Raw genomic sequence first — 9,750 nt, 5'->3', positions numbered from 1 at the left:
GGGCGTTATAATTTGCCTCAGTGTCCCTAGTCTGAGGAGGGGAGAAAAAGAAAAAGCTGAAAAAATTGAAATAAATAAAAGGTCTCTCAGGTCCCACCACTCAAGCTCCACAAGTTCACTGTCCAATGCAAACCAGGAAAGCTCCAGCTTTTATCTCTGGCCTGTGCTGAGTTAGTTAGGCTTAGCCAGTGTGGCAATAGGCAGACTATTATTAGTCTCAGCAGCCTTGGGTTCAGAGGGGAAAACAAACCGAAGTGGTCCGTATATATAGAAGATTTGTACTTGGGCACAGGGTGCACAATATTGGAATTTGCTGATGATACAAAGGTAGGGGATATAAAAACAACAAGGCGGACTGTAAGAGACTTCATGAGAACATAGGCAGGTTAATAGAATGGGCAAATTAAATTTAATGCAGGGAAGTCTGAGGTATAGCATTTTGGGAGAAAAACACAAGAATGGGAGTATATACGCAATGGAAAAATGCTGAAGGGTGCGGACAAACAGATACACCCGGGGGTTCATATACATAGGCCGTGAATTTAATAGCGCTCAAGGAGCGGGTTTGGAGGCGGGTCTGCTGTCAAAATGGCAAAGATTGACAGCGGGTAGGAAACCCACTGTCAACCCGCCTCCACGCAAGTCTCCCAGGTGTCGGGTCTGTCAGGGGAGAACTGACCCGACATAAAGCGCTGGGGGCTACAATTCAGCTACTTAAATGGCTTGTTAAGAGCCAACTTAAGACTATTTTGAGGCTTACTTCTAACTTTACCTTCTCCCCCATGGGTTACCTGTTGTCCGGGGAACAGCGTCATCAAATTATGCCATCAGACCCGCTTCCTGTTAATTGGCCGGGAAGCCCGCAGGGCGGGCTTAACAAGGCCAATCAAGGTAAAATCACATCTACAGAGCGGATGCAGCTGGGAGCGGGACCGGAACCCGGTAACCAGCTCTCTCGCCACCATCCCACCTCCTCCATTAAATTTGCGGCCAAAAAAGCCAATAGCAAATCGATGTAAGTGCATAATTTTCAAAAATGAACAGCAACAGTTTTACCTTCCTATTGTCTCAGTCCCAATGATTCCAAAAAGGTTGAGTTGTCGTATGGTTCATATGTGAGCAGAAATAGTGGCACGGAGTACAAGACCAAACAGGCAATGAACAATTTGTACATGGCCATGGTGAGAGCAATTATGGGCATCTCCATTATCAAAAGGGCATTGTAGGGCTATGGAGAGTATATAAGATTCACCAACATAACACCAGGGATGAGAAACTGTAGTTATGAAGAGATACTCGAGATAATACAGCAGAAAAAGCCAAGAGAAGATTTAATAGAGGAATTCAAACTGGTGAAGTGTGAGGTAATGCATTTGGGGAGGACGGCAGGTGTGGTGCCAGAGGACTGGAGGACTGCTAACATGGTTCCGTTGTTTAAAAAGGGAGAAAGGGATAGACCGAGTAATTACAGGCCAGTCAGCCTAACCGCGGTGGTGGGAAAATTCTGAGGGACAGGATAAATCTTCATTTAGAAAGGCACGGATTAATCAAGGACAGTCAGCATGGATTTGGTAAGGGAAGGTTGTGTCTGACTAACTTGATTGTATTTTTTGAGGAGGTAACAAGGAGGGTCGATGAGGGTAGTGCGTTTGATGTAGTTTATATGGAATTTAGCAAGGTTTTTGATAAGATCACGCATGGTAGACTGGTCATGAAAGTAAAAGCCTATGGGATCCAAGGCAAAGTGGCAAGTTGGATCCAAAACTGGCTCGGAGACAGGAAGCAGAGGGTAATGGTCGAAGGGTGATTTTGTGACTAGAAGGCTGTTTCCAGTGGGGTTCCGCAGAGCTCATTACTGGGTCCTTTGCTTTTTGTGGTATATAGCAATGATTTGGACTTGAATGTAGGCAGTATGATTAAGAAGTTTGCAGATGATACAAAAATTGGCCGTGTGGTTGATAATGAAGAAAAAAGCTGTAGACTGCAGGAAGATATCAAGGGACTGGTCTGGTGGGCAGAACAGTGGCAAATGGAATTCAATCTGGAGAAGTGTGAGGCAATGCATTTGGTGAGGGCTAACAAGGTAAGGGAATACGCTATAAATGGTAGGACACTGAGAAGTGCAGAAGATCAGAGGGACCTTGGAGTGCATGTCCACAGATCCCTGAAGGTAGCAGGACAGGTAGGTAAGGTGGTTAAGAAGGCATACGGGATACTTGCCTTTATTAGCTGAGGCATAGAATATAAGAGCAGGGAGGTTAAGCTTGAACTGTATAAAACACGAGTTAGGCCACAGCTAGAATACTGTGTACAGTTCTGATCACCACATTACAGGAAGGATGTGATTGCAGTAGAGAGGGTGGAGAGGAGATTTACGAGGATGTTGCCTTTGCTGGGGAATTTTAGCTATGAGGAAAGATTGGATAGGCTGGGGTTATTTTCTTTGGAACAGAGGAGGCTGAGGGGAGACGTAATTGAGGTGTATAAAATTATGAGGGGCCTAGATCGAGTGGATAGGAATTATATAAATTGTTAAAATTTATTATTACAAGCCTACAAGTAATTAATCAATATTGACCCTTATCAGAAGGGTCAATAACCAGGGGCATAGGTTTAAAGTAATTGGTCGGAAGTTTACAGGGGATTTGAGGAGAGGGTGGTGGGGGTCTGGAACTCACTGCCTGAAAGGGTGGTAGAGGCAGAGACCCTCATCACATGTAAGAAGTACTTGGATATGCTCTCTGTAACATTTGCATATTGATTTATCATTGGCTCGCAGGCATCTGTAAGGACTGCTATTGTTTTGGAGGACCCAGGGTCCTGACTTCATCTTGTACACACGGTGCTGTGCTGCTGTGAGTCAGAACAGACCTGATGCTTCATTAAAAGAGTTTAAACTGTAATACTCCGTTGTCCTGCAATTTATTATTTTGTACAAAGTGTGCAAAACAAGACATGGGGCTGGATTTTGCTACGGGGGCGGGTTGGAGGTGGGAAACCCACATTCGGGCTTGTTGTCCCGCCTCCATGGAGATGTGGCCAGCCCACTGGATTTTCCTCTGATTGACCTTGTTGAGCCCGCCCTGTGGGCTCAGCAGGCCAATTAAGGGCCACCCGGCAACAGGTGACGTCAGAGATTGACATTTCATCTGTCAAAAGCTTCTGGCAGATGAAATATCAGTGTTTAACAGCTGTTTGAAGCTGTCAAGCACTGAAAAACTGCTAATTCAGCCTCAGTCCTTTCTCAGGATAACTTTAAAATCATTTTGCTGCAGAAACCAAGAAGCTGATTTTTTTTTAAAAATCGGAGCTTCTGTGGTTCTTGCAGCCGACTCCCGACACCGGAATGCAGGACTCCTGTAAAGGTAAGTAAAAGTAAGTTAAACTTATTTAAACACTTTAAACACTTGCAAAACACTTACCTTTGCACTCCTGCACCCCTCACTCACCTGAACACTGGGCATCTCGACCCCTCCAAGACCTCAGACCCACGTCCCGCCTCGAAAACTTTTCGTGGTTTGGAGCTGTCGGGAAGCCCACAAACCAGCAATAAAAATCGCGAATAGGCAAAAAACTACCTGTTAACTACCTGTTAACAGGCAGTTTAATTGCCTTTAATCTCTTCCCGCCTCTGGGAGTCGGGTTCCAGCACTTGTCGGGAACCCGACTCCTATGAAATTGACATGGAGGCGGGATGGGGTCGGGACCCCCGGATCTCCGATTTTTATCGCCCACACGCCTCCAACCCGACTCCAGGGGCTTAGGAAAATCCAGCCCATGGTGTCAGAACAGGGATTTGAAATGGACATCGTTGGAGCTCCCTTACCTCGAATGAATTGGGAATCTTTGAACTTACACAGAGAATGGTGCAAGTTCAAGCAACACGTGGAGTTAATGTTCTCGGGTCTGTTGAAAAGCAAAGGGGAGGAAGAAAGATGCAGCTACCTACTCCTGTGGATCGGAGAAAAGGGGAGAGACATTTTTAACACATGGTCTCTCACCGCAGATGAAGCAAAGGTACTGAAAAGTTATTTTGACCGTTTTGAAGCATATGTGATGCCCAAGACAAATACAATATTCGCTAGGTACAAGTTTCAGGAGAAAGTACAAGAAGCTAGTGAGTCATTTGAACAGTTCGTGACTGAGTTAAAACTGCTGGTAAAAGACTGTGTATATGCAGATAAAGATGAGATGGTCAGAGACCGCATCGTGTTTGGAATACATTCAGCTAAAGTGAGAGAGAAACTTTTGAATGTTGGGTCCGGGCTAACTCTGGACAAAGCTATGGACATAGCTAGATTGCACGAGATAGCCCAAGCACAGTTGAAAACCATAACCGGCGCCACGGGCAGCTCGAGTGAACAGACAGTGCACGCAGTTAATAGATACACACCAAAGAACACTGCCCAGAGAGCGTGTTTCAGAACAGAAAGAACAGCGAGAGTTCTAAAAATTGGCGACACAGACATAAAACGCTTCAAAAACTGTGGATATTGTGGAAACAACTGGCATGGAGAAAAGGAGTACTGCCCTGCCAAAGGAAGGCAATGTACTAAATGTGGTAAATGGAACCACTTTGCTAAAGTTTGCAAGACTGTTTTCGGAAAAACAGTACACACAGTGAGTGACAGCCAAATGCCAGATAGAGAGCCAAATGCAGAGGAACTGTTTATTGATTCTGTGTCACAGAAAAAACAGCTTTCAGAGACTGAGCAAGCCTATGCCGATACTGAGATAGGAAAACAGGGCACAGAGCTTAGGTTTAAACTAGACACTGGCTCTCAGGTTAATGTAATTCCTCTGAGTGAGTATCACAGCTTGAAGGATGAGTGTGAGCTACAGCCCACCTCACGCAGACTGACCGGCTATGGGGGTGAGCAGCTCATTGTAAAAGGCACATGCGTGATGAAATGCAAGTACAAAGAAAGCGACATGATGCTGGACTTTTACATTATTGACACTCAAGCACCTCCAGTGCTAGGTCTAAAGGCATGTTTAGACATGGACCTTGTCAAGCTAGTGCTATCATTGACAGCACCAGTTGATAAGCAGACAGTCATGGAGGAGTCTGCTGACGTTTTCAAAGGAATCGGACTATTCCCAGGTGAATGCACTGTTCACCTTGACCCAGCAGCAACCCCTGTGGTTTGCCCACTGAGGAGGATACCCCTTGCTCTACATAGTCGCCTGAAGGAGGAGCTGCAGAGCATGGAGAATACAGAAATCATCGTCCGGGAAACAGAACTGACAGAGTGGGCCAATGCATTAGTAGTGGTCAGAGTCTGTCTCGACCCCAGAGATTTGAACAAGGCTATCAAACGTCCTCACTACCCTCTACCAACGCTAGATGACATCACACCCAAGCTAGTAGGAGCACGTTACTTCAGTGTAATGGACGCACGATCAGGATACTGGACTATCAAGCTCACGGAAGAGTCATCTAAGCTAACAACGTACAACACACCATTTGGACGCTACCGATTTCTGCGTTTACCATTTGGTCTTATCTCAGCTCAGGATGAATTCCAGCGGAAGATTGATGAAACCTATGAAGGCCTCGACGGAGTAGTCGCAATCGTAGGCAACATCCTCATCTATGGCAGGAATAGAGAGGAACACGACAGGAACCTCCGTGCGATGCTGCAAAGATCACAGGAGAAAGGTATCCGGCTCAACCCCGAGAAAAACATAATCGGATCCACCGAGATCAGTTATTTCGGGCATCGCCTCTCAACTGATGGCATTAAGCCGGATCCAGAGAAAATCTCCGCCATCAAGAAGATGGAGCCACCGAAGAACCGCGCAGAGCTATAGACAGTACTAGGCATGGTTAACTACTTAGCCAAGTTTGCCCCGAGCCTCTCCGAAATCAACGCACCCATGCATCAGTTGCTCAAACAATCCAATGAGTTCCTGTGGGACAAACAACATGACACAGCATTTCAGAAAATGAAAGACCTAATCACCAGAGAACCAGGACCAGTTCTTGCCTACTTCGACCCCAACAAAGAGCTCAGACTACAAGTGGATGCGTCAAAGTACGGACTAGGCGCAGTATTACTGCAAGAAGGAAAGCCCATCGGCTACGCTTCCAGATCTCTCACAGACAGTGAAATCAACTGTGCTCAAATCGAGAAAGAGATGTATGCAATTCTGTTTGGATGTAAGTGTTTCCACCAGTATGTCTATGGCCGACAAGTCATTGTGGAATCCGACCACAAGCCCCTCGATTCAATCATGAGGAAACCACTAGCCGCAGCCCCACCAAGGCTACAGAGAATGATCCTTCAGCTACAGAAGTATGACTTCACAATCATTCACCGTCCAGGCAAAGACATTCCTGTCACAGACACGCTCTCCAGAAAGTCTCTTAGCTACCAGGACAGCAGCCTCAGTGAAGGCATGGATGTGCAGGTACACATGGTGTACAACAGCTTACCTGTGAGTGACTCAAAACTGAAGGAGATCCAAGCAGGAACAGAGAAAGATACACAACTCACACTGCTGAGCAAAGTCATACATGAAGGATGGCCTGAGGAAAGGAGGAAATGCCCTCAGAGCATAGCTGAATTCTGGAACCACAGAGACGAAATGTCACAAATCAACGGAACCGTCTTCAAAGGGCAGAAAATCATCATTCCTACCAGTCTCAGAGAAGAGATGTTGACAAAAATTCATGCTGGACATGTGGGCATGGAAAAATGCAAACAAAGAGCACATGACATTATGTTTTGGCCCGGAATGTGCAAACACATTGAGGACATTGTCGGAAAATGTTCCATTTGTCTAGAACGCCGCCCATCAAATGTCAAAGAGCCCATGATACCTCACCGTATCCCAGACAGGCCCTGGCAGGTCGTTGGCTGCAAGCAAGTGCATGCAAAACGTGTACAGAGACAGCAACACCAAAAGAGATACTATGACAGGTCAGCTAGACTACGGCCGCCGCTGCACAATGGAGAATCCATCAGAATCCAGGAGCATGACTAGTGGAAGCCAGCAGTCATCATCCAGCCAGCTAACACTGAGCGATCGTATCACATCCGCACCCCAGAGGGACAGGTGTACCGCCGCAATCGCAGGCACCTCCTGAACACCAAGGAACAACACCATAATTCCGACGAGAGGTCAAGCCTAGAGTTATCCTTAACTTGTGAACTGTCAAAGGGTGTAGGCGGATCGCTGCCCTAAAAAAAAAACTGTACATCATTATTGAAACGTTGCGATGTTTTCAGTGCTAGTTAAATGTTGAGTTTACTTATATGTTGATGCTACTGAGAACATTATGTAGAAGAAAGGTTCAAAAGTAATGCATAACATTTTTCTTTTAAAAGAAAGGGATGTAACATTTGCATATTGATTTATCATTGGCCCGCAGGCAGCTGTAAGGACTGCTATTGTTTTGGAGGACCCAGGGTCCTGACTCCATCTTGTACACACGGTGCTGTGCTGCTGTGAGTCAGAACAGACCTGATGCTTCACTGAAAGAGTTTAAACTATAATACTCCATTGTCCTGCAATTTATTATTTTGTACAAAGTGTGCAAAACAAGACACTCTCGAAGTGCCATAACCTACAAGGCTACGGACCAAGTGCTGGAAAGTGGGATAGCTCTTTGTCGGCCGGCACGAACAAGATGGGCCGAATGGCCTCCTTCTGTGTGCTGTAAATTTCTATGATTCGATGATGATGAAGGGTTTAGATAGGGTGAATAAGGAAAGATTATTTCAATTTAAGATGGTCACTGAGAGAGTGAGTACACCCTCGCCCAATGGCAGCCCACCCAGGGGAGGCTGGCATTCTGAGATAAACCACCCCAATATGACTTCCTTGCCTGCATTCCTTTCTTTAAAAAATATATTGGACATGTGGATTACTTTAATTAAAAAGAAAGCCTCAGCTTTAATCATGATGTAGCAGCAAATGTATAATTAAACAATATATTCAAAGGCTATTATATACAAAGATAAAAGCAACTTTGCATTAGTAAAGATACGTTAAAGCAGGAGAGGAATCATGCAAGGATGTTAATTACAATTACAAAGTAAACTGAGGATTGCAAGTCAAATGCTTGATAAGTATTAAAAAAAAAAAAATTAATGTGAAGAGCAAGCAAAATATAAATAATCAAGTGATAACCTTATTCTAAATATCTGTGGAGTGAGAAACAGAGTTAATGTTTCAGGTCGATGACCTTTTTCCAGTTCTGACGAAGGGCCATCGACCTGAAACGTTAACTCTGTTTCTCTCGCCACAGATGCTGCCTGACTTGCTGAGTGCTTCCAGCATTTTCTGTTTTTATTTCAGATTTCCAGCATCTGCAGTATTTTGCTTTTGTACCTTATTCTAAATATTCTGTAATAGTATTTAGTCCATGAGGAACGTCATGAGAGATCACCTTGTTTATATAAACTTGTTAAAATTTATTATTACAAGCCTACAAGTAATGAATCAATAATGACTATAATTGTTTAATTCGTTTAACTGATAAGAATATCAAAATAAACATTTATTTAACAGGTTGCACTCTATTTTGATTAATGGGAGCTACAGGTTAATATGGATCTCGAGTTGAATTCTTATTTCAAATGAACAAAAACAATGCAACGTGTTGAACACAATGTACTGCCATTGCATAAGGTATACAGGTCCACTAAAGTTGTGAGCTACACTCTATATCAAACATTCCTGAGACATGCTCTGAAGTTCAGCTTTATGTGTATGTCACGAAATGTGGACTTCAAATGTGGTAGAAATTAAGAAGCAAACTTGATGTTCGAGTCTCTTGTCAATGACAGATGATGTTTGTCATGCAAGCTGTGCAATATTCAGCTTCCCTTGTACTACGGAGCTCTATTTGCCTTCCCTCCCTCTCGGCAAAATGTCTGTTCTCTGCTCAGCATCACTCCCCATGATATCGGAACACATCATTTGAGGAATCAAGGGCAGAAGCCTGCATATCATCAACCCAAACCACAGCAAGCTCCAGGGCAAACTCATTTTTAGCAATGAAAATTATATTACTTAAAAATATTCTCGATGCACTTTGATCTACCACCAACAGTCGAAGATGATAGACAGCAGGCAGAGAAAAAATGGGCAGCGTAAAGCTATTTCTCACGAAGCAGAAGTTGTCCGCTTGATAAGGGGAAGTTCTAAGGAACAAAGTGAAAGCCTTTGGTACAACTATCAGGAGCCTCAACACATAAAAGAGAGAAAGAACTAGCATTTATATAACACCTTTCACAGCCTCAGGACATCCCACGGCGCTTTATAGCCAATTAAGTACTTTTTGAAGTGTAGTCACTGTTGTAATGTAGGAAACGTGGTTGCCAAATTGCGCACATCAAGGTCCCACAAATAGCAATGAGATAAGTGGCTAGATAATCTGTTTTATAAGAACATAAGAACATACGAAATAGGAGCAGGAGTAGGCCATTCGGCCCTTCGAGCCTGCTCTGCCATTCAATAAGATCATGGCTGATCTTCTACCTCAGCTCCACTTTCCTGCACTAGCCCCATATCCCTTGATTCCCTTAATATTCAAAAATCGTTGAATATACTCAACGACTGAGCCTCCACAGCCCTCTGGGGTAGAGAATTCCAAAGATTCACCACCCTCTGAGTGAAGAAATTTCTCCTCATCTCAGTCCTAAATGGCCGACCCCTTATTCTAAGACTGTGACCCCTGGTTCTAGACTCCCCAGCCAGGGAAAACATCCTCCCTGCATCTAGCCTGTCAAGCCCTGT

This window comes from Somniosus microcephalus, chromosome 9 (assembly GCF_052327205.1).
Source record: "Somniosus microcephalus isolate GS21.2 chromosome 9, FLI_Smic_1.0, whole genome shotgun sequence".
NCBI lineage: Eukaryota > Metazoa > Chordata > Chondrichthyes > Squaliformes > Somniosidae > Somniosus > Somniosus microcephalus.
This window is presented reverse-complemented; position numbering follows the sequence as displayed.